Source organism: Lactuca virosa, chromosome 4 (assembly GCF_052849685.1).
Source record: "Lactuca virosa cultivar CGN04683 chromosome 4, Lactuca_virosa_CGN04683_v6, whole genome shotgun sequence".
Lineage (NCBI taxonomy): Eukaryota > Viridiplantae > Streptophyta > Magnoliopsida > Asterales > Asteraceae > Lactuca > Lactuca virosa.
This window is the reverse complement of record NC_136429.1, coordinates 307,489,469-307,495,728: the sequence shown is the minus strand read 5'-3', so window position 1 is coordinate 307,495,728 and position 6,260 is coordinate 307,489,469.

Genomic DNA, 6,260 nt, shown 5'->3' with positions numbered 1-6,260 from the left:
TATATACAAAGTAGATATAACAAAATATACTAAAATCTTATGATGTTCCTTGATTCTTGCTTGACCTAGTTTTAAGGAGAGACATCAACATGTCTTCTATTTGACCACATGCCCTTTGACTTAGTCTAGGTATTTATTAAATAAGACTTCATCCTTATGTTGATTAATAAAAGAAATACTATAGCAATCCCAAGATGCTGGCTAGTTCAATATCTTGGGATAATAAAGATATTAGTGTAAGTTCAAGATGTTAGTCATAATAAAGTAAAGGAAAAAAAATATTACCCATAACAACATGATATGTGGATATGTTATACTGAGGGGTTGATGGTGGATCGGCACCGGAGCAGAGGGCCTTTGTTTTAATGGTGGATTGGTATTGGAGCCAAGATCCTTGTTTGTATGCATTGTAAGTGTACTGTAGAATGTGGCATTTTGGGAAAATCACTAAGCTTTATGCTTACTATTGTTGATTAAATGTTTATCAGGTAGTTCCTTGGATCACGGGAGGCTCCAGCATGACTAAATTGTATGCGTATCGCAGATGATTATATTTTTAGATTTCCGTTGTTATGATGGTTTTGATATATTATTTTTCATGACCCAGATTTTTGGTTTTAAATAATAGGTATTTTATCTTTACGGAAAATGGATGTTTTATTTATGTTTCTAGATGAAAAAATTTGCTTGGAATTTGGGACGTTACATATGTAGTCAAGATAGGATTTATTCCTCTTATTCATTGAGATTTGGACATCTAAGGTCTTGCTAAATTTGAACACTATATGGGATTGATTGCGATCCATGTCTCATATTTCAACATGTTGTTTGTGAAAAGGGATAACTGATACAACACCTTATACATAAATTGAAGCTTTGAGTTATTGGAATTAGATGTTGATGAATGAAACCTCTTTGTATGTTGTTATGGGCAGTAGTTTGTTGCTAGGCGTCAACTACTATATGTGTCAATCTACAATGAATCTTGTGCAAGTGGAAAATTGTTGGATCTATATGACCAAGAATCATTTTATAATGATAATGCTAATAACATATGATCATATAGGATCATACCTTTATCAAATAGTCATTTATTTAATATTTATTATAATTCGATTATTAACAAATATTATCAACTATTGTATTTAAATTGGGGAATATTTCAGAGAGAGAATAACTAAGTATTAACTCATATTGTATGATTTAATAAATCATGTACATCATTTTGGACCTTTACAAGTTCACTAGATAAATACATGTACATAAGAATAAATGAGATGAAGTATAAAACAGTCCATTCCATTTCCTCTCTCCTATTAGGTTGAACCCATCAAAGTGATGGGTTTGGATTGCTTGTTGGCTTTCATTCTTACACACACCATGCTCTTACTAACCATACCTTTGACTAGTGTGAAGGTATAGTCCTTAAATCTCATGTGTAAGTATTTAAAGTAGGTAAAGGGTTGCATTTAGGTTTGATCTTTTTGCTTCTTCCTTTCTTCCTAAAATTCGAGAGCTACATCCCCTCTCTCTTATTTCTCTATTTTGTTGACTAGTGAAAGAAGTTAGTGTTTAAGTGATTCTTCTTTAAGACTAAAATGCGTTTAGTTCTTAAAGGCTTAAGTTTTTAATACAAGTGAAGAACTATCATTCTTTGTGACTCATATTTATTATTGGATACATTATAGATGAGCTCTTCTTTGGGCTCTCTTGCCATCTTCATCAATACCCAATACCAAGTGGGATGAAAGCCTTCAAAGTTTGTCATCTTAAGCATATTATGGTTGTTTTATAATCTTTCTAAGTCATGTAATTGGCTTCTTGGTGGTTTTTTTAAATGGTCTTGGAATAATAACTATTTTAAAATTGTTTCTGTTGACATTTATAATAAAAGTATCGTTTTTAACTATCAAAACCCATCATAATTTTGATTGAATGATCTCTTTGAAAGAGTAAGTTAGTATTTAAAATAGTTTTGAAAGAGAAAAGTATTGATTGATGATAAAATGAAGTAATGAACTCTTTTCAAAGAGTAAGTTAATAATTTTGAATAGTGAATGTTTTGAATAAATGAACTCTTTGAAAAAGTAAATTCATACTTTAAAATGATTTAGAAAGATAAAAGTATGTTATAAGCTTTATGGTTAATGTTTTAAATTTGTTGATGTTTTATATAGTAATTGTTTATATCATGCAAATAGATATTGTTTTACAATATAGAGCAAGAAATTTACTTGTGGTTGAATCGGTAAAAGAAAAGTTGTGATCATGGATCATGGGAGCGAATTGCATAATAAATAAATGAACAAATTGGCTAGCCCATGATGTCTCATAAGGACATAAGGAACACTCTACTGGGATGATACCTCTTGTCGCAAAGTAGATGCCCATAAACATGATGCCATGATAGAAAGATTTTACTATGGTAAGTTAAAAGGGGTCATTCAAGACGATTTTGTCTTTTCTGAACCATGATGCGATATGTAACTGTAAACATAATGAAAATAACAATAAAATGTGGGACGGCTCATAAGTTGGCATTGTGTGAGGACATGCATTACATAGTCAATATTATACTATAATGAAACTTTTTAGTAAAGATTTTGATTAATTGTCTGATAATGTTTTGTTTATAAACTCATGTAACTCATGAAAAAAATTGTCCTGCGCATGTTTTTGTTTAAATGTCATATATCTCAGGTTTAGATATGAATGAAGATTGTGACTTTTAGCAATGAGCTTTGGAAGGTAAGAAACATAACATAGTTTGTGTAGTGTTTATATATATATATATATATATATATATATATATATATATATATTCACTACTATACTATTGTTTTATTGTTATCGGTTGTAACACATTGGTTATTATTTTTTTAAACAAATATACATTGTTTCGGTTTTATGAAAATGTTTTAAAAACCATAATATTTTAAAGCTTAAAAAGACGAGTGTTACATCGTATGCCTCCACTGTTAAGAAATATTCTTAATATCTGAATTTATAAATCCATTTTCCACCGATAAAACATGATTGTTAAACAAAATTGAGAAAAAAAATTACAAGGTTTTGCGAAAAATGGATCCTTAAAGGTTGAATATATAACCTAAAATAGGGTGTGAATAATGTAGAACAAGGTGTTTCTAACAACGAGATCATGAGTTCAATCTCAAACATGTCGTCTTAAAAAACATTGTTAATTAAAATGAATTTACACGAACCAATTCGTGGTATTGATGCCATTATTAAATATACAATTAATATTTTGTAATAAAATCCCTTACGATTTGGTTGTTTTTGTAATTAATCCTTTTTCAAAAGTAAAAAAATTAAATTCTTTTTATACTTGGACTATTCCTTTCAATGTGGATTTTAAACTTTTAATGATACTTTTCTGGATATTGAAACCCTACCTAGTTTGAATGCAGTACGGATCATAAAATGTCGTGCCACCATGGTGATAGTTGCATGTACCAGCTCACATGGCAAAAAACCTCAAATCATGTGGCACACACGTCATCGTTTTCTCTTTTCTCTATTGTTTCCCCTTCTTAACAATCTTCCTCCGACTCATTCTATTCTTTCAAAAGTTTCAGGATCAGCCCAATGAAGATAGCCGATGATATTCAGTTAATCTCTTTCAATTGGTTGAAATATAGAGGGAGGTTTAGTTCTTTAAATTGGTTTGACTGGTGTAATTCTCATGTTTCCCTTATTTGTATGTTGTAACTTGTAACTTGTCTAGTGTCTCGCTAGTTTCGTTTTAATGTGATTCCGTTGTTGAAAAAAAAAATCAGACTCACCGATTCTAATCACCAAACCTATCCTTGATTAATTATATTCTCCTAATGATATTTAAAGCATATCTACCTTTAAATCTATGGATTCAAGTTTCTTTTTTTAATGTGTTACAAGAGTAATTAACAAGAATCTATAACAAGTTTCCAAACGTTTGATGTACTTAGATTGCTTCATTATGTTTTGAATTTGTTCATTTGCTTCAATATGCTTTGAAATCATTTGATTATGTGTTCGAGATTAACCTCTGGTATATGGAATGGAATTTCTTCATCTTCTACCTTAGGGCCGACCCTAAGGAGGTGCAAGTTGTGTGAGCTTACATGGTCCGTGTCGTCAAAGAGCCCGAAACATATGTGATATTTTGTTGCAATCCATTGCAATTCATGTTGATCCAACGCAATCCATTGGTATTTTGTTGGAGTCATGTGACTTTTTTCACAATTTTGTTGCTAATTATCTTCGATGAGTATTTGTAAGTCAACAATATCGACATCACCATTGCCAACACCACCGCCACCACTACCTACACAAACACCACCACCGCCATCGCCACCACCAACACCAACATCAAAACCATCGGTCAAAACTAAAAATATAGAAAAAAAACTTTTGGTCCACATTTTATTCCACCGTCATAAAAAATACCGAAAATTTTCACCTCTTAAAAACACATGTTATTTTTCGTAAAGATCAATTTTATGAAGACTTTAAAAAACACAAACACCAAAATCATCGACATTTTTTATGAAGGCTTTATAAAATAAACAATTATTTTATAAAAAATAAAATCATAAAAAGAAAAGACTTTTGATGTACAGTTTATTCCATATATATATATATATATATATATATATATATATATATATATATATATATATATATATATATATATATGAGAGTGAGTCCAAACCCGGACCGGTAGATCCGAACCTGGAAAACCCGGGAACCGGTTAACGGGATTTTGTAGGACCGGAAATTGGACCGGTATATAAGAACCGGTTTCGGTTCGGTTCCGGGTAAAGTGGGTCTAGAACCGAAAAACCCGGAAACATTAAAGTGGGTCGGGTGGAACTGGATAAAGTGGGTCTAGAACCTGAAAACCCAGGAAATCCGTAATTTTTTGGTAATTACTTAGTGGTTGAACTTCAAAAATTTTCAACTTTGATATCCCAACTTCGAGGGACTATAAGTCATTGAATATTAAACCAAAAATGACAAAATTATAGTCTAAAATCATGTACAAACTCTAAACTACAAGTTGAAGAAAATCTCATGATAATCTGACTTCAAACGAATTAGATATGTATTTTTAAAAGTTCACAAAATATAAAAATAAAACTGAAAAACAGAAAATTCACAACATTGATATTCCAACTTTGGGGGACTGTAAGTCAATGAATATGAAACCAAAAATGACAAAATTATAGTCTAAAATCATGTATAAACTCTAAACTACACGTTGAACTCATGATAATCCAACTTCAAATGAATTAGATATGCATTTTTAAAATTACACAAAACATAAAAATAAAGTTGAAACAAAAAATTCACAGCATTGATATCCCGACTTTGGGGGACTGTAAGTCAATGAATATGAAACCAAAAATGACAAAATTATAGTCTAAAATCATTTACAAACTCTAAACTATACTTTGCAAAAAACCTCATGATAATTCGACTTCAAACGAATTAGATATGCATTTTTAAAATTTCACAAAATATAAAAATAAAGCTGAAAAATAGAAAATTCACAGTTTTGATATCCCGACTTTGGGGGACTCTAAGTCAATAAATATTAACTCAAAAATGACAAAACTATAGTCTAAAATCATGTAAAACTATAAACCACACTCTGGAAAAAACCTCATTCCAATCCAACTTCAATCGAATGAGATATTCATGTTTTAAACTTTTCATAAAAACCGGTTCCGGCTCCTAACACGGTTCTGGTTCTTAACCCCGGTGTAACACCCGATGGTTCCAAGGTATTAATTATTTATTTAATCATTTATTTTATTGTTTTAATCATGCAAGTTGTTGTTGGGCTTAGAAGACTTGGGCTTCTATGAGTGGGCTTGCTGAGACCGTACGCTGGGCGTAAGCCTGGTGTACGCGGGGCGTAAGTGGATCAATATGGATCGCAGAGGCATGCACGTACGCTTAGTATACGAAGTGGTACGCGCAACGTACGTGGTCAGATCCGAAAAACCCAAATTTTAGGGTGTAAGCCCTACATAATGTCATTATGTCCCAAGTGTTAGACTCCTTATCAGCCTCTTATGTACAAAAACCCTAAAATCGAGTCTTATATTCCATTGTTGATTGTGTGAGCTTTTGGAGAGATTTTGGTGTTCATCTTTGTGCATTTTGAAGGAGTTGAAGAAGCTAGAAATTGCTTAGCCTGAAGAGGAGGTCTTGGATCCAGAACCTCTACTCATTTTGCAAGAAGTTTGAGG